Source organism: Danio rerio, chromosome 4 (genome assembly GCF_052040795.2).
Source record: "Danio rerio strain M-AB ecotype USA chromosome 4, GRCz13ab, whole genome shotgun sequence".
NCBI lineage: Eukaryota > Metazoa > Chordata > Actinopteri > Cypriniformes > Danionidae > Danio > Danio rerio.
This window is the reverse complement of record NC_141024.2, coordinates 14,200,906-14,221,854: the sequence shown is the minus strand read 5'-3', so window position 1 is coordinate 14,221,854 and position 20,949 is coordinate 14,200,906. Positions and strand designations below refer to the sequence as shown.

Here is a 20,949-nt window from a genome sequence, read left to right as displayed (position 1 = left end):
ATCCATCCATCCATCCATCCATCCATCCATCCATCCATCCATCCATCCATCCATCCATCCATCCATCTATCTATCTATCTATCTATCTATCTATCTATCTATCTATCTATCTATCTATCCGTCCATCATTTATCATTTCACTTATTTATTCCCCCATCCATTTATTCATCTATTCATCCATTCATGCATTCACCAGTTCAATATTTCATCCATTCATTCTGTTTCTAGGTGGATGGATGGAGAGATTAATCCAAAAATTACAGATCAATCCTTCCACATATCCCTTCATCCGCAATTTATTTATCTATCTATCCAGCCATATATTAGCTATTCATCCATCCATCCATAATACTATTTTCTTCTCCATTTATCAATCTAGATGAATGGATAAATAGACAAATGCCAAATACTAATTCATTCACCCGTCCATTTATTAATGAATCCATCCATTCATGCATTTACCAGTGCAATATTTCATCCATTCATCCATAAACTATTTTCCCCTCTATCTATCTATCTATCTATCTATCTATCTATCTATCTATCTATCTATCTATCTATCTATCTATCTATCTATCTATCTATCTATCTATCTATCTATCTATCTATCTATCTATCTATCTATCTATCTATCTCTGTCTGTCTGTCTGTCTGTCTGTCTGTCTGTCTATCTATCTATCTATATGGATGAATGGAAACATAGATAAATACTAATGCATTCATCTTTGTATTGATAGTCTGTTTATTATCAGTCAATCCATATCCATAATGTTTTGTTTTTATGCATCTATAATCTCTCACAATCCTCCTAATCTTATTTCTCCATTGTTTTCTTCCATCTAGCATCCATCCATCCATCCAGTTCAATTTTTCATCCATTATTTTTCTAGGTGGATGGATGGAGAGATTAATCCATATATAAACAAATCAATCCTTCCACATATCCATTCATCCATCAATTTTTTTTTATCTAAAATGCCTATTAATCCATGCATTTATAGTCCATTTTTCATCAACCCATCTATAATACATCCATTTATTATTCCGTCATCTCATAATCCTCCTATTCTTATTTTTCCATAATTTTCTTCCAACTATCCATCCAGTAAAATTTTTCATCTTTTCTTTTTCTAGGTGGATGGATGGAGACATTAATCCATAGATAAACAGATCAATCTTTCTACATATCCATCCATCCATCAATTTATTTATCTATCCAGACGTATATGAGCTATTCATTCATTCATACATAAATGTTCCATCCATCCATACACTCTTCTCCTCTATCCATCCATCATCCATCCATCCATCATCTATCTATCCATCCATCCATCCATCCATCTATTCGTCCGTCCGTCCGTCCGTCCGTCCATCCATCTATCTATCCTTTTCTACCCATCCATTTATTTAGATTTCAATTATTTTCAACCATCCATTAATTCATGAGTAAATGTGTGAATGTCAGCCCATTTACCTGCACTGAAAAAAGTTTTGCATGCAGAACTGTTGCAAACAATTTATTTGTGTTAAATTTAAACAAACAAATTAAGTTTAATAATGTTCAACTTAATTTGTTTTTGTTTAAATTCAACACAAATAAATTGTTTAGAACCACTTAACTTAAAAAAATTGAGTAAATCCAAGGAATCATCTTTGAATAATTTTTTTCAGTGTGTTTTTTTTATTTATCCATACATACAGTTGTTTTCCAATTCTATCCATCAATCCATCAATTCAAAATCTCTGCTAAATCCATCAATTCATCCATCCAACCATCCATCCATCCATTCATCAAACCAGTTAAGCTATCCACAATACTTCCTTCTATCTACCTACATTTGTAAATGCATAAATTTATATATGAAACACACCACAAGCAGGTCAATAAAATCGATTTCTCAGATTTTCCAAGTTATAAACACACTCACACACACACACACACGCACTATCGAAAACCTTTTCTTTGAGTTGTACACATCCTGACATCCCATCTGCACGCTCTGTGGCCTCACAATAAACAAATCAGCACACACACAAAGACAAATCTGACTGGTTTTCACAGGAAAGCTGATACCAGGTGTGTACGGCGCAATGCACAAAATGAGAACTGGAGACACACAAACCCAGTCAAAAAGGTGAAAGGAAATAGTTCACCCTGGAGCTGCAACTTTGACCCACATGGTGTGAAAACCCAAATGTCATCTCAATAAATACAAAAAATATCAAACCACAGAGAACAAACCAAACAATGAGTCATTCTACATGTGAAAAACCCAAGTACCTTTAAGAGTCAAGGCGCTGTTACCTTATTAGAGCAGTAAATCAGTAGCGGTCTTTCCTGGTCACACGTAGTGTATCAAGTGTGTATTTTGCAAAGCATTTTCTGGCTCGTGCAGCATGTGTGTGGCCGGTGAACACTCTGACAGGCATCTGCCTCACACACATACACACGCACACTCTCCCTGGCATCCACCCCCATGTGCCGCCTCCTAACTCGGTGAGATTAACACACCCCTTTGTCACCATACAAAGGGGTTAACACATTTCCTGGAGCAAACCGAAAGCATCCGTAGGGACTGAGAGATGGAGAGGGGGAAAAATAGAGAGGCGGAGAAAGAAAAGGATACATGGTGGAGGTGAAGTGAGATTTTGAGTTCTCAATATTCTCTTTTTCATGCAGTGACTACTTCATGTGAAATTATGGGTTTGGTGAACTTGCATTCAGAAGGACTCAAGCAAATCATTCATAGACAGTTGAATTATTATTAGGCTTGTGAGAAATTTTTATTCCTTTTCAAATATTTCAAATATAAGTATAAGTGCTATTTAAAGGAGAAAATGTTTTTTTCCAAGACATTTTTAAACATAAAATTTTTAATAGTAATTTTGGAGAGGCAAGCATGATCGAACGCCCAATAAGAGGGAGAACTTGCTCGGAGCCCAGTGGCTAGTCAGCGGGTCATTCAGTAGCAATGAATAACACCTGTTTGTTCTAGTGATTGGGCCAGAGAGACACCCTTCTTAAGGAAAGGAGAAGCAGCAGTCGGGAGAAGAGAGAGCACACATACACACACGCACAGCTTCACGTGTTGTGTCCCTTATTAATAACAAAAAAACTACTAAACACCTTATATTCTAATTCTATTTTTTTTGTCTTTGAAATGATGCCTAGTATTTAGCTTAATGCAATACAAAGGCTTCATTGGGTTAATTACAGAGGTCATTGTAAAACTGGTTTGCTCTGTAGCCAATTGAAAAACAAATACATAAAAAAGGACCAATAACATTCACCTTAGCAGCTGTTCAATTTTTTAAATTTTATTCCAGCCAATCGAAAAGAAACATTACTTATTTTCTAGAAGAAAAATATTACAAGAAATACTGTGAAAATTCTCCTTGCTCTGTTAAACAGCACTTGGGATTCAGCATTCATTCATTCTTTTTCCTTCGGCTTAGTTCCTTATTTATCACGGGTCACCACAGTGGAATGGACTGGCAAGTATTTCATTCAATCAGTTGTAATTATAATAAATTTTTTAAAATAGTGTTTTCTGAAAATACATTAATAAATCTCCACTTCATCAGCACTTACTGTACATCAGACTTGATAGTTTTATTCATTTCTGTATCCTGAAGATTTGTACATAGGGATATGTTATTCTGTACATGAGTTGATTTATTATACACACCGCCAATTATTATTACATATGTTTTACACAGTTGGATGCCCTTCCAGCTGCAACCCAGTACACCCATACACTCTCACATTCATACTCGTATACTATGGCAAACTTTGTTAACCAAATTCACCTATAGCACATGTCTTTGGACTGTGGGGGAAACCAGAACACCCAGAGGAAACCCACACCAAGACGGGGAGAACATGCAAACTCCACACAGAAATACCAACTGGCCGAGCCCAGACTCGAACCAGCGACCTTCTTGCAGTGAGGTAACAGTGCTAACCACTGAGCAACCATGCTGCCCCCCACTTGGAAAGCATTTCAATACAGATTTCACATTTCACAGGAGGGCTGATAATGTTTTCTAGAAAAATTGATGTGAACAATTAACAGAAATTACTCCCGTGATTCAAGTAAAGCATCGTGAAGTGTAAGAAAAAAATGGAGACATTACATTCATTGAGCAGGTCTGTTAATTCTTTTGAATAAAATATGTATGCCTGAATCATTCAGTGCAGAATCACAGATGTGTAAAAATCCCTAATTAGGCCCTATTAGAGCAAAATTACTGTCAAATAGCTAAACTGTGCAAACAAAACCAAAAATTCTCAAAGCACCCTGTGGAAAAAGCAGATTTCAGATCAGCTTTTCACTACCGATGTGACAGACATCTTAATGCTGGGATGAACACATTTAGGACTTCAAAGTTATATGCTCTCTGGCAACCAAGATATTCCTGCTAATGTAGCTGGATATGATTTTATAGCCCTCCGAGCAGATGAAGCAGCTTTCAGTGTTGATGTAATGACTCATATAATGCCATATAGTGCTCATTTTAAAGGTTGAGAGCATCTGTTTACATGGTTAACATGATCTTTTGATCGTAAACCATGATGCTGCTGTCATGTGACGCATTTATGAAGAAAGAGTCAAAAAGTAAACACACCACAAAGCCAGAATAAAGTGATTTTACAAAAACAATGACCAAAAAGTGGATAATTTTGGAGACTTTTTAAACGTAGAATGGGGTAAACTGGTAAATCATGCATAGTACAGAATGAGACATGAAGTCTAGTTTTATTTTAACAAATTACTTGCAGTAAACATTCCAGGAACATTAAACACAGATGACACAATGTAATAGAAAAAAAATCATTATATATTGAAAAATACTTTGAATAATTATTTATAATTATAATTATTGACAACATTTTCACTTTATAATTTCATTGTATTTCACTTGCATTAGCTTTGTAAACTTTACACTTTTCAATAGTATTGCTTTAAAGTAAATCCAAACAATTTTTTTTCACGTTTTGTCCGTTTAGTGGAGTTCAGTCTTACAAAAATGTATGATTTTAAAAAGGTCGCGTGGCACCCAACTCACCCCTAACCCCAACCCTCATTGGGTGATGAGCAAATCGTACAAAATTGTACAAATTAGATCGTACGAATTCATAGGAATTAACCACTAAATCAAAAAGTTACAAATGGCCTTGAGATTGCGTTGATTAAAATATGATTTTCTTAAAATATCTCTTTAATTCAGATTTCATAGGCCAAATTCTGATCATTTTAACTAGTCAGATTATTATGATTTTATCAAAATTCTGAGTATATTGCAATTATTAAAAAAAAAAAAAAAAAAAAATTAAAGAATAGGCCTACATTGTGACAACATTGTCTTACTCTAAAACACAAAATAGTACCACTAATGCCAGAGGCGTATTAATATCTTAATTTCATTTTGAATTTTGAAACAATAGCTCATCACACATTTGATTTGACAGGTTGCATAAATTCCTAAAAGAAGGGTTAAATAATAACATTCTATCATTAGTAAAGAGTAACATTTTGTAAAGCATTTTGTAAAACCTACATAACAGTAATACTAATTTTTATAAATGTATTAAAATCAGACACAAACAATGCAGTCATGTAAAAAAAAAAAAAAAAAAAAAAAACCTGGTTGCCTTTTTAAGCTGAATGAAATTAACCTTATGACCTTATGAGTCCATATTATATTAAACAGAATTAAAACAGCTTGCATAACTTATAAAATAAGGTTAGAACATGGTTGACTTAGTTTAATAAATTAAAAACATATGCTGTCAGGACTCATTGATCATATTTTTTACATTGCAAGTAACATAGATCATCAGACTAAATGCCAAGCAACTTAGCAACCACATTATTGCAGAATTGAACTGATGTGTAATCAAAAGTGCATAAGAAATTAAGCACAATTAAAAAAGTGCCTTCGAATTTGACCAAAATGAATTTAAACGAATAGCTTGGTAAAAGACTAACAAAATTTCACAACATAAGTAAGCTCTCTTAAACCCCATATCCAATAATCAAGGCCTCTTTACTGTGGCTTTTCAAGTATTATAAGAGTAAGGACATGTAGATACAGTCTAAAGTAAATATGAACAGAGAGAAAAGCAATGATTACTTTCCCCAGCTCTCAGCTTTAATTTACCCTGTCTGAGTGTTAACATCCGTCAGACTGGGGTCCCTAACACACACACAGAAACGGCAGAATAGCTCGAGCGCTGGAGTGCTGCACAAAAGGGCATGGAGAGGCCTTTTCACACAGCAGATTTAGCACACACCAGCTGGGCTTTCAGAACAGAGACGAGTCGCCGCTGAACTCTCTGTCATTTCCACTTCAGCTCTGAGGACACAGTTATCCACCCCGGCGGACAATACAGCAACATAATTCCCACCAGACTTCCAACAGGACCAGAAAAGGAAACAAAAGATCTGCTTCCCTTTTTAACTTTTTTAAGTTCATAATCCACTTGATCTTGTATGGGATTGTATAGGATATGATATATTTATCTGTGTATGATACATTTTATATTTTAAAAGAAATATAAAAATATAAACATTATAATAATAATATAGAATATGTCAAATATACATTGTTGGTTAAAGGTTTTGGGACAGTTAGAAGTCTCTTTTGCTCACCAATCAAGCCTGTGTTTGATCCAAAGTACAGCAAAAATATTACAAAAATTACAAAATATTTTTACTATTTCAAATAATTGTTTACTACTCGAATATATTTTGAAATGTAATTAAATTCCTGCGATTTCAAAGCTGACTTTTTAGGACCAACACTCCAGTCACATGATCTTTCAGCAATTATTCTAATGTTCTGATTTGCATTTCAAAACATTGTTTTAATAATAATAATAATAATTATTATTATTATTATTATTATTATTATTATTATTATTATTAGTAGTAGTAGTAGTAGTAGTAGTAGTAGTAGTAGTAGTAGTAGTAGTAGTAGTACACAGTAAAACTCAATAAGTTAAGGTAACTCCAACCATTTGAGGGAACTGATTGCAACAGACCATTTAAGTTCAAAAACTAATCCTAATAAGTACTGTGAACTAAATCCATTTGGGTAAACGGAGCAATTTGAGCACAGTAAAATCTGATAAATGAAGAGAACTCAAACCAACTGAGTACTGTAAAACCCAATAAGTTAAGGCAACTCAAACCATTTGAGGAAAACGGTTGCTACAAACCATGTGAGTAATAAAAACTAATTTATACGAGTACTGTGAACTTACTCCATTTAAGTTGAAGTAACGAGGTATTCAATTAACTCATTACCTTCAACACTGGGTTCAAAACTCTTTCCAAATGAGTAGAATTAACTTTCAGTTATAAATGACGACAAACTAAAACAAATGTTAAAGGACAGTTGTAAAAAAATAAATTATGGAAAATGATTTTAGCCTTAAATACTCTAGAAATAAATAGTGATTTTATTTTTATGTGATTTCATAATTAGTCCCTTAGAGGGTTAAATTAGTATCTTTTATTACAAAAATGTTACAATCAATTACAAAAATGTATACTTTATTTAAAAATGTATGTTTTAAATCGACCAAAAGCGATGATTAAGACATTTAAAATGTCACAAAAGAATTCCATTTCAGATATTTTTACTCGGCTGTTTTCAACATACTATAAAAATGCTTTGAGAGATAAATCAGAATATAAGAATGATTTCTTAAGGATCACGTGACTGCTAAAAGTCAGCTTTAAAATCCCAAAAATAATCTACATTTTACATATTCAAATCGAAAGCGGTAGCAAAATTTTACTGTTTTATTAAATTTTGGATCAAATAAATTCAAGCTTGGTGAGCAGAAGAGACTTGATTTAAAACTTTTAACTGGTAGTATCCATATACTGTATATACATGGTAAGTATTGAGTTGTACTGACATCATGAGAAAGACAGGGCAACAAAAGAGAGCTGGAGGAAGTGAAGTAGAACTGTTGGCATGAAGACCCCTGGAGAGGGCACTCAGAGAGCAATAAGACTGTGTTATTTGATTTTTATGTTAATGATGAAGGCCACATGCCATGAGAGAGATGAAACGGCTGTAGGGCTCCACACATGACCGCATGATTCTCAGACATCTATGTGAAATATCTAAATTAATAAAACATGGGGTATACCAGTGTATTTTAATGGTGTAGCAAACGCTGCTAGCACCACTATACTGATTTTTAAAATAATTATAAAATTAAGCATAATGACAGACAGAACAACTGAATGAACAAATAGTTTCATAATACAAACAATGTATGAATAAAATAGCATAACAAGATAGACAACAGATTTAATGACCAAACCCACAAGTTGAAAATAGCACGACAGAACAAACAAACGTTCATTCATTCATTCATTCATTCATTCATTTTCTTTTGGCTTAGTCCCTTTATTAATCAGGGTTCGCCACAGTGGAACAAATTACCAACTTATCCAGCACGCTTTACACAGTGGATACCCTTCCAGCTGCAACCCATCCCTGGGAAACATCCATACACTCATTCACACACATACGGACAATTTAGCTTACCCAATTCACCTATACCGCATGTCCATGGACCTGTGGGGGAAACCAGAGCACCCGGAGGAAACCCACGCAAACACGGGGAGAACATGCAAACTCAATACATTAAAAACGCCAACTGACCCAGCCGAGGCTCAAACCAGCGACCTTCTTCTTGTGAGGCAAACGTGCTACCCTGCGCCATGGCGTCACCCACAATCAAACATGTTTAAGCATAAAAAAAGACAGACAGACAGATGAAGAGACAGGCAGACAAATAGGCAAACAGATAAACAGACAGACAGATAGACAGGCAGACAGACAAACAGACCAAGAGACAGACATAAATACAGACAGATAGATAAAGAGACAGACAGACAAAAACAGACAGACAGACAGACAATATGTACTCGACAGAGAAAATAGCGACAGACAAAGACAGACAGACACAGAGAAACAGACAGACAGATAAATAGAGAGCGACACAGAAGGACAGACATACAGACGGACAGATAAAGAGACAGACACGAAGAGACAGACAGACAGATAACTAAAAAGACAGATATATAAAGAAACAAAGACAGACAGACAAAAATAAAGACAGACACAGAGAGACAGAGAAATAAAGAGACAGACAGAGGGACAAATAAAGGAGCAGACATACAGAGACAGACAAATAGACAGACAGACAGACAGACAGACAGATATATTGATTTCCAGACATCGATGATTAATTGATTATTAGTTTAGTTTAGCCCCCATTGGTTTTAATTTAGTTTTCCTGTTAGCCGATTGACTTTTTCAAGCCGCTCATCGATGCGTGACATGTATAAAAGCTCTGTCAATCATTTTACCTGCTGAGAACGTGTGTGCTTTCCATTTCATTGAACTGCCTGTTCATATAAAAGGCAATTCCCTAAAAACAACAACAACAACAATCCAGCATTCAATTATCTCCAATAAGCTCAGCATGCACTGGCCATATATTTAGTACAGTATGCTCAGTACTACAACTACACTTGTCTTTATTTCTCCAGTTATCTACAAACCTGATTTCAATCTCTCATCTCAGAAAAGCCCCAAAACTTGCTCTCCCTCTTTCAAACTCCACGCCGATCACACAAAATAGCCACAATGGAAAATGACCCCGACCCTGCAGACATTAAGCCAACACTCCAGAGAGAAACTAATCTGTGTAACATACAATGAGCGAGCAAGACCAGAACAAACAAAGGCAGAGAACAAGACACAGAGGGAGAGAGAAAGCTAATGAGAAACGTATTCTTCAGAAGAAAACAGGACAAGCTGGTGGTAATAAAAAAAAAGAGTGAGAGACGGGGAACTACGGGGCTGTATTTCACTCTATACGTCTGATGGATGAGAGAGGAGAGAAGCCTGTGTGATACTATTATTAGCCGCACTGGAGGGAAGAGATTTCTCCTTAAGCCAGTGGCTCGGCTGATTGAGAAATCTCCTCCTGAGGCTCGTGAATCACACCGGACACACACTTAGCCTGGGGTCTGCAGACTGAACAGTAGCAATGTCAAGAAAAGATGTCTGAAAGTGACCAATATGAACATATTGCTGCTCACGAAACATCTTATGTGACATTTATGAGTTTAATTTGTTGATTTTTGTAGTTTGATAGCAGACAGGCAATATTAAAATTGGTTTGATTTAGATTTAAAGTTGAAAGTTTAGATTTCCCTTTAAGAAAACACTAAAAAAAATTATATACTGAACAATATTTTGAAATTAAATTGCGGGATTAAACTAGAATATAAACACTGCTCCTTAAGAATACACAATAAAATAAAACAAAATAACAGAATGAAATGATAAGTATTAATGATAAGTATTAAACCAAACTGAAATAACCACTAAAGTTTATGAATAAACCCCTTTTATCAATAAATAACATAAAATAATGCATAAAATAGATAAATTGAAATAGCTTGTAAACTTTATATTTGACAACTTTTTCTGGATTTTAATTACAATAAATAAACAAAAAAATAAAATAAAATAAAATAATATAATATAACAAATAAAATAAATAAAAAAACGAACCAAAACAACAAGTAAAATATTAAAGTAAAATAAAATAAAATAAAATAACAAAAAAAATAAAATAAAAATGAAAATGACCACTAAAGTCAAATGTTCATTTCCACTATTATATATAAAATAAAATAAAATAAAATAATATAAAATAAAATAAAATAAAATAAAATAAAATAAAATAAAATAAAATAAAATAAAATTAATGTTTAGCTTTTGTCAAATGTCCCTTTCCAAATATTTAATTAAATAATATAAGAAAAACAATAAGAACACACTATTTAATCATAACTATTAACTATTTACTTCTAATCATCTTCTTGATAGCTAAACTGCAAACTGAACCTCATAACACAGACTTTAATATTCAACAACAAATATCAAAAACATACTTAGCAAAAATAGAATTTGATTAAATCTGCATTTTCCAGACGAAAACACTTACCGAATTGTGCTTTCAAAAATCTAGTTTCCCTTATTCTAACCTGATTTCAAAAACAGATTCCTATCCATAATAAAATCAGCTATAATGTGCAAATACCTTAAAACATTCGCACATTTATATCATTTCAGTCCTGAATTCTGCAGTAAAACATTCCAAAGTAAAGATTTCTCAATGAACGCTGACAAAAGATGTGCAGGTCCTGAATAATACATCCAAGCAGCAGATAATTCAATAAAATGACAACGTTTTCGAGAAAAACGATCATGTGCTGAGCAGACAAATGCATTTTATCATCTTACAAGGTCAAAGCATAAGCTCTATAAAAATAAACACTTCCATATCCAGCAGTTTGGATATAAAAACGCAATCTGAAGCGGTCAACTATATCTGGCCTCTACCTGACAAAATGACAAAAGCAGTTGTCTGCAGCAAAGCAGCATATTAGAGCCCCATTTGGTCTTATTTGTATCCAGTCAGGCTCGAGCGAGCAATGTCATTTTGTGAATCTGACGCCTCTGGCACTGACTCATGCAAAATCAGTCTGAAGCTTGATTTCCATTATACAAAGTGGTATTACTAAGCCATGAGTGAGCTGCATTCAAATTCACGCCGGTCATGTGGACGGTGTCATAAATCACGTGCAGTGCATTGTGGAGCAGATCCGACGTGCCTTCATATTGATTTCATACACAAAAACGCATGAGTCAAATAAATATGCCATTAAAAGTCTAACCATAAAGTACTGACATATTGTTTTATCTTTTTAAAAACTTAAATAGATGAACTTTCAAAACTTGATTTACTTAATATGCGTGCTAAAACCTTAAGAATCTTAAAACTGAAATGTTTCTAATGAAATTGAACTCATTCACTCTCAACAGTATGAAAAAGCTAGTTTATTCTGATGAATGAAAAAGCAATTGCATCTTTAACAGCTACTGAACTTTGAATTTTTTATAACTGTACCAACTTCCATATAATATATGAACTCTTTTAACTGTAATAAGAACTGTATTTTACTGTAGGACAGTTATGCAGTACGTTATTGTATTTTATAGATGCATTGTAAAAATGACAGTAAATTTTACAGTAAAGATACAATACTGTTAATGTATATACAACGATATAAATGGTGCTGTAAATGTAAATAAAGCATACTTGCTAGAATTGATTTACAGTAGGTTACTGGCAAACTGAACTGTAATATGAAGTGTATTTTACATTTGGAGAGTTATGCATGTATTTTAAAGTTGCATTGTCAAAATTACTTTACATTTTACAGTAATTTTTCAAATTATATGGCGGAAACAAACAAGCTTCCACACAAAACACACTTTAATAAAAAATAAAGAATAAAATGTTACAAAAATCTAAAAGTGCATGAAAATGTTAGCGAAAGAAACATTTGAACACTTACCTTATCTCATAAGAAAAATCACATTAAACTACAAAGCTTCTCTGTAATCCAATGAAACTTCTTTGTTAAAAAAAAAAAAACACTGAATAAACAAACAATTGAGAGTTTGGCTTTTGCTCTGATGGTCTAGAGCTCTTGAAGGTCGTATGCATAACAGATTACAGGCTTGGCATGTGAAGTAGAAAGTGAAGTGTTATTCAAACTGAGACCAAGAACAAGTAAAAGCCTCAATTCAGGAACTTCGGGGCTTTAGGATGCAAAGGAGTTGCCTATTCCAGCACTATACTGTACCACAGTAATGAGTTAAAAAGAATATGCCGCTGCCAGACTAAATTAGCAGCCTAAACTGTGATAAATTATTCAATGTTTATGCCAATGGGGGTGAATTATCATCCAACATGGCCAGAGGTCTCATTCTGCCTCTTTTTATCACACTCCCTCTACTTTTACTATGATAATATCTGCTTAAAAGCAATTATAATCTGTGGAAAATATACACCAGTTGTGAATCCACTCCCCTTCAAGCCTAACAACCACAACAACAGCTAGCTAAACAAGCTAGTCAAAGTACTTTAAAGAAAAATCCTTCATAATCTATGGTGAAATGAATACAAATGAAACATTTAATAATATTTTACGCTCTAAAAGATTATCTTTTATATATATTTATTTATCTTTTGATGTGATTTGAAATGACGGGAATGTATTTATTGCAAAAAGTCTTTTAGTCATCATTTTTTAAATATCAAAAAAAAATTATCAAGCAGCATAGAAAAAGGCATGAAGATGTTTAGTCTAGTTTAATGAAAAAAATATTAATATTTAGTGCTTGAAAATAATCTGAATAATAGATGTGCTATCTGTTTGAATTAAGTTTATTTTTCAGAGCCCATCTGTTCTTTTTTAAGCATGTCACCTAATTTATATACCGTTTAAAAAATAAATAAATAAAAAAGACTTAGGCCCAATCCCAATTCTATTTTTGTACCCCTAACCCTTTCCCTTCCAGTTCCCCTTGGTCCTTACAACCTAGGGTTAAAGGAAAGGGCTTAAAAATATGAGATCATATGAGATCAGACGATCGCAACTGCTACAGTTTTTCCAGTTGTGCTATTTATATTCAGGATATCACTGAAGGCATATATTATGTCATCATAATGTTCTAATGTGGCAATAAGACCGTAACAGGACTGTGCATTTACCACAGTGGTCATCTTCATCGTGTAAACACACTAAAAGCAACATTAACATTATAGCAGACACTGTGTCTGAATGTTGTTGGACAGCTGTACAGGAGTTATTATTAGGGATTATAGATCAAGAATACATCGCGAAATTTAGCGTTTTGTTAAAAAGTATGACAGTAAAACATGAACAAGGTTATGAATATATTAAAACGCGTTTGTTTGTTGTAAAAATTTGTAATAATGACAAAAAAATACTAATTTTTGAACCTCCTTACCTCCTGGTGCAGCTGTGGCTAGTGTATTCTGGGAAATTTTTCTTACTCTTTGGTTTGTGGTCCTGAAAAATCTTCATTTAAAGACATGTATACCCCTTGCCCTTAGCCCTACACCTTAAAGCTAAAGAGAATTGGGACACCACTACCACTTCATGGGCACGCGCAAAACGAGGGGTAGGGGTAAGGGGAAGGGCTAAGGGGTAGAATTGGGATTGGGCCTTAATGCAAATTATTTTAACAATGTTGAGCTTTGTCCTGGAAAACAAAACAAAAACACAGATTTTTTTCACCAAATATGTAAATAAAAATGACAAATTGTTGTGTTACAAGACAATTTTATGTCAAAGGTAAGCATGTCTATAGAAAATGTAACTTTACTTCACAATCCCATACTTAATTCAATGTGTTATTTGTCATGCATTTGAATTTAATTATTGAAAATACCCGAAATAAATATTTTTTCCATAATTTTCAATATTGAAACATTTTAGAAAGATGGCATTGCTGAAAAACTGAAAAAAAAAGTTTTAAAGACGATTCCTTGTATTTACAAAAATGTGGATGTAAACAATTTATTTGGGCTCAATTGTAAACAAGCAAATTACGTTGAGAACATTACTAAATTAAATTTGTTTGTTTAAATTCAACCCATATAAATTGTTTGCAACAGTTTTGCAGAATTTTCTTTTTTTTTCAGTGTAGCCTAAAAAAAGCCCAAGAAATACACAAATTATTTTTTAAACCCAGCAGCCTGTTCAAGACCAGAATCCTTTGCTGTTGAGGATTTACAATGTCTTGTGCTATATTGATTCGTGAGGCTTATATCTGAGCACTGAGGTCAAATCTAATCCTAAGGTCAATCTGTACAGCCGATCTACTGCATATGACACAATCACACGCTATAATATATCCTAAATCAATCTCAACCATGACATTTACTGTATATATTATCATGACAGAAGCAGTTTTGTTACAGTATCTGCACAGTGAAATGAAAAAGTTAGTCATATTGTACGTAGGAGAGACCACATGAGGGCCTAAGTGTTTTCGATATTTATACCTCATAAATCATATGCCAGGAGTGACAGTGCTATTGACTGTAACTGTACTGCATTGATGGCCTGCACAGCGGAGAGTTTGGTCAATTGAAGCCTCTCTTTCTCAGCAAGTCTCCAGTCTTTCACCGCTCTATTCAAGGGTTCCTTCTGTTCATGGCAGTCAGACTGAACACCCGCCAGACGCTGTCAATCTACAGAGAGCTCATAAAACACAGTGCGCAACAAAGAACGGCTGTTATTTATAGACTATTAAGAGCAGTTAATTGGAGAAGATCAAATAAAAACACGGATTTCTGCTTTAATTCGATGTACAGAACAACATTTTGCTGTTTTTTTTTAAACTATATGTACTCTCACATCTTCAAAGCCATTTGTTTTTTTTATCAGAAGATTAACTGTAATAAAATAATATGTGACCTAGGACTAAAAAAACAGCCATACGTGTTTATTTCTTAAATTTGAGATTTATAAAAGCTTATTTAATAAGCAGTCCATTGATGTATGAAAATCTGAAATCTAAGAGTTCCAAATAGACCTAATGAGAAAATTGCCAATCAAAAATTGAGTTTTGGTATATTTACGGTAGGAAATTGAAAAAATATCTTTTTCTTAATATTCTAATGGATTTTGATGCTTATCAAATTGATTATTGCCCAAAATATACTGAGACTGGTTTTGTAATTTTGGTTCCCATGCAGTATTGTTAGTTATTTTTAGTTGTTTAGATGTATTTTAAAAATATTTAAATAAAAAAAAAACAATAAAATAAATAAATAAAAAAATAATAATAAATATATATATATATATATATATATATATATATATATATATATATATATATATATATATATATATATATATATATATATATATATATATATATATAATGCTTGTTGAGCTATGTTTGTTTTTCTTAACTTTTCAAGATAACCTAGCAGGCATTTACCTGTATACTAAATTTACTAAAAAAGTAACAGAGGCGCATGACTCTAACAACATATTTTTAGAAATCAATGCTAAAATTAAATGTTGGGGTTTCCCTAGACTAAGATCAGACAGTTAAAAGGTAGAGAAGAAAACAGCTTGTTTTTGTTAAGTTTTATGCCTTTAAAAGCAGAACTAATTAGCAATCTTTTCATCTCTTATAATAAACTCTGTCTAAAAAGAAGAAAAGAAACAGCACCTGACAATCTGGCACCAGTAAGTTAAGCTACTTGTAATTTTAGGTTTACATTCATTCATTTTCTTTTCGGTTTAGTCCCTATTAATCAGGGGTCACCACGACAGAATGAACCGCCAACTTATCCAGCATATGTTTTACCTCCAGTCCTTCTGGCTGCACCCCAATACTGGAAAACACCTATACACTCCCGCATTCACTACAGCTAATTTAGCTTTTTCAATTCCCCTATACCGCATGTCTTTGGACTGTGGTGGAAACCGGAGCACCCGGAGGAAACCCACATGAACACGGAGAGAACATGCAAACTCCACAAAGAAATGCCAACTGACCCAACCGGGGTTGGAACCAGTGACGTTCTTGCTGTGATGCAATCATGCTACACACTGCACCACAGTGATGCCTTAAGTTTACATATCAGGGAATTTTTTTGGGAAAAGATGACAAAGAAGACATATTCGAAGGCAGATTTTACAACATACAAATCCTTCTTTCACACATTTAGGTTTCAAACCCTGCTGCATCTCTGAAGATGGCAAAAACTTAGCAAACTTAATCTAACCCTGCTTCTGCAACTCCCAATATCAGTGCACTCACATAGCAGAAAGTAATCTACTCATGTCAGTAACTTTTTAGAGTTTACAACGAAGCTCAAAACATCATTAAAGTGTGTCTGGAGTGAGTCTCAAGAGCAAAGGCAAATCTTGAGGTCTTTAAAATGGGAAGTTGGATTATTTCGAGCCTCCATTGTGATTCACAGACATGCTCTAGACAGAAACCATCTGCCAAGTCTTTCGGAAAACTTTTAAAGTCTAAAACCTGCTTGTGAGTCACATTAGATCAACATTAAACCCCCATCAAAGCACACAGGAGTGTTCGGAGTGTTTAGAAACAAGGGTTCAAGAAAGAGGCCAGGAGGACAAGAACAGAAACCTGTCCCGCAGGAGCGAAATTTCACAAGGCTTGTGGGCGCCATGACCTCCGAGTTATTTACACCGAGTCATAAAGTCAACACGCATCTCTCCGAAGCAGCGAGCAGGCCACAGACCGCAGCTCTCAAATAGCCATAAATCAGCGGGGTTAAAGCACAATGATTCCTCGCCAATTTAAATACTTCACATTTCTCCGTGGTCAGGTTGGTCGGACGTTAGACGTTTTGCAACTAAACGCACGTTCTTGAGATGATACCACTCTGTTGACACAAAAAAAAAAAAAAACAAAGGAAGCAGTGTCTAAAAAGAATTGCTACTGAGGTCGATAATAGGACATCTATACAGCATTAGGCATGGGACGATAACCGGTTTCAAGGTTTAAAGGGATTTGGAAAAGTCAAGATTTTAAATTGAAAAGTTTCTGTTATACCCAATCTGTGGTTAATGAATACCTTTTGTATTTAGGGCAACAGTATCTCCAGCGGAAAAGCACCCTCCACGATAAAAGCTACTGATCAGCCCACAAACGAGGTATATGCACAATGGTTAATGTGACTTTTTTATTTTATACAGTTCCTTTTACAGCATTGATGTTGTAATGTAATTAAAATGCAATCAGTTAAACAGACTTCAGCATTCATTTAGTTGCTCAAGCGTAAAACAGGATGAAAAGCTGTTTAAACACACGTGCCCATCAGGATTAGCAAGCAAGCGCAGAAGCTCCAATGAATATACTGGGTAAAATAAATGTTCCTATTTTGAAGACATGGCAAAGAAATATTTTATTTAATGCAGTGCTTCTTGTTCAGTCTGAGACCCACTTTACATCAGACATCACTCAGCCAGTGTAGATTGTTGATTTTTAAAGAAAACATATGTTAAACGCGCCTAATTTGTAATTGTAATTCACCAAAAGGAAGCGATTGAGCCAGGTTAAAGAAAAATTATAAGTCCTTCCGCATACTTCTGCATATACCCTATTCAGGAAACATCTGAAAAACAAATCGCTTTGCTATAGACCTGATCCGTTTAGTGGCTTACTTTCTATATAACAAAAAAAAACATATCCAAGGATGACTTTTCGAGTTATAAATTAATCTGAGTTTTTGAAGACCTCAGAAGTGATTTATTTATTTTAATTATTTAGCCTGACATGTTTACTGTTCCAAAATATTTTGATGTATCTCAAAATAAAATATCTTGTGTTCAATGGAGAAAAAGTTATATAGTTTTATACAGACATTTAAAAAGAACTTATTTTAGAGCAGTAATCATAATACTGTAATACCATGAAATGATGATATTTCTTTCTAAGGTTATCGTATTATCAGATTCTTATACCGGCCCATGCCTACAGCATAGTTATGGAAATAAAGCTTTGGAACTATTTAAGAACTCACTTGAAATTCTTAATTTCTCTGGTTTTACATGACTAAATGTTACAGTATTTATTCTGTAAAGGTCAGATAATTTTTTGTTTGCCAAATTTCTGATAAAATTGTGTCATTTAGTGTATTTTTTGGTTTTAGAAAATGGCAATTGGTCAAAACAGCAAATGCTTTAATGCACCTACAATTATGTTGTCACACACGCAATCAGATTGAATTAGTTTTCTTTTAAAACTGTGGTCAATTTTCCCTAATAAATAAATAAATAAATAAATAATGACCTCCATCGTCCTTATTTGTAAGTCACTTTGGATAAAATCTTCTGCCAAACAAATAAATGTCAATGGAAATAATAAAATGGCATCTGCCTAGAACTTTTTTAGTGCTCATTTTATGTTAGGACACATATAATTTAATTGCCAGCACTGAGACTCCTAAGAAAATTAGATAAAGTGATCATAAAACACTTAGCATTGGTGAAAGTGAGCGCACATGCACTGAAACGTGAGTATATAAAATATACTTCATCATAAATGGACCAGAAAACCATCACAGGATAAAACGGCCCACAATTCAATAGTATTTTCCAATAACCACGTTATGTAAGAAGACACTCTCACGGTGCAGAAGAGTACAGGGCTTAACCTCGTCCTGAAAAATGACCGGCTTCTGCTTTCACTCACTGAATTAGCAGATGACAGTATCAGGGTTCAGTTCATAGACAAGTGAGTAATGGAGCAGTGCATTGTGGGACAGGGAGCATTGGTCTTTATGATACAAGAAGGGCAATTGTTACTCATATTGGATCAACCATTGTTCTTTGATTCCTATAGTCGCAATTTTCAAATTTATAGCATCATTTAGAAACCCATAATGAACTCACCATGTCCTCTGTATCAGCTTCTGAAACATAAAAGATAACATTCCTTCACCATAAACAGTCCTAGACTTGAACTCCATGCCTCAAACGAAGCACATTTTCTGGTGTTTGTGGTTAGTGTTGAAGAAAGTGGGTTGACAGAGAACAAATAAACTAGATGAAGAGATGAGAGTTAAAACTGAACAAAAGGAAAAGTCATAGTATAACCTACTTACACAGAAACATAAGCCAAATGCATACAGTACATACATTCATCAAATGCCTTTTGCAGTGCTGCAATTTTTTTTTTTCAGCTAGCATGTCATAAATCAACCCAGATGGAGCTGAAAGAGCTTATATATTAATGAGCACAACATATAAGTACTCCATATAGGAGGCAAATGCATGGCACATTTTATATAAAGTTTTCATCACCTGTATTATCATGCTTTTTAATGTAATTCAATTAGAAGCACGCAGCTTCTGCATCGACTGAAGAGGCACGCATTTATCATACAGCACATGGAATAAATCACTCCTATTAAATGAAACGAGTCGATAAATAAGCAGGCCGACATGTAATATTGCTGATCACAGGCTTTTAAGTTAGACCAACACAACTATGAATGAGAAAAATCAGCCACGGCCCACCAGATTCCAACAATTATTTCTTTTAGAGAGCATGCTTTGGTTTGATCATAAAAAAGGCTGCTAATAAAACATAGTATATAAGTTTTGTTTCATGCTTAATTTGATGCATTAATTTCTCTTGTAATTTAAATTAAGCATAGCAGTTTCTAGCATACATTTTTTCAGTGCAGCTGTGTAAAAGTATACTCTAATAAGAGTATGACAGGGGTCACCAATCTCATTCCTTGAGGTCTGGTGCCTTGCAGGGTTTAGCTCCAACTTGTCTCAACACACCAGCCTGGGTGTTTTAAGTATACCTAGTAAGACCTTGATTAGCTTGTTCAAGTGTGTTTGATTAGGGTTGGAGCTAAAATCTGCAGGACACCAGACCTCCGTGAACAAGTTTGGTGATCCCTGGTATAGTATCGAATTTCAAATAATTGTCATCTTCTTGCACTGCAAAAGTTTTTTGTCATTTCAAAGCTGTAAATAAACATTATTGGAGCGTGTTATACAAGAAAAGTCTATTAAGCACACCAAAACCTCATGTTTAATTCAATGTACCATTCATTGCAATCTACTGTGAAATTTATTAGTAATTTCTGAGTGAAAATTGTTTCTACATCCAATATTTCTCAAAGGTAACGGATAGTTTGCTTATTTTTATTGCCATATCCTGTCATCTCACTATAAAACACTATGAAATATATTATCAAAGCTGCAATAAATATTATTGATTTGTTAGAATGTTGTGTTTAATTTAGTGTATAACTTACAGTTTCTTTGACTTTTTTTCAGTGTATTTTAAAATGTCAGACTTAATATCTTACATGTAACATTCTGACTGAAAAAGCAAGCTAGTAAGTAACTAAATGAAGATAAGCAAGTGTGAAACTCAAACAATGAATTAATATGGTGACACAAAAACAAAATGAAAGCGTCTAACAATCAACTAACGATCCTTAAAATA

The 20,949-nt window shown here is 33.9% G+C and overlaps 1 protein-coding gene and 1 long non-coding RNA gene across 53 annotated transcripts in view; both read right to left on the bottom strand.

The window, feature by feature from the left end:
- LOC147844665 (uncharacterized) overlaps window positions 1–20,949 on the bottom strand; it is an 892,045-nt gene that overhangs the window by 428,425 nt on the left and 442,671 nt on the right. The window lies entirely within an intron of this gene.
- Window positions 1–20,949, bottom strand: part of nrcama (neuronal cell adhesion molecule a) — an 81,450-nt gene that overhangs the window by 55,583 nt on the left and 4,918 nt on the right. For 4 of the 52 annotated variants that reach the window (XM_087246785.1, XM_087246818.1, NM_001442997.1 and 1 more), the window contains exon 1: window positions 2,306–2,432. The gene's annotated coding sequence lies outside the window, so the exon portion shown is untranslated. 52 annotated transcript variants of the gene reach the window in all.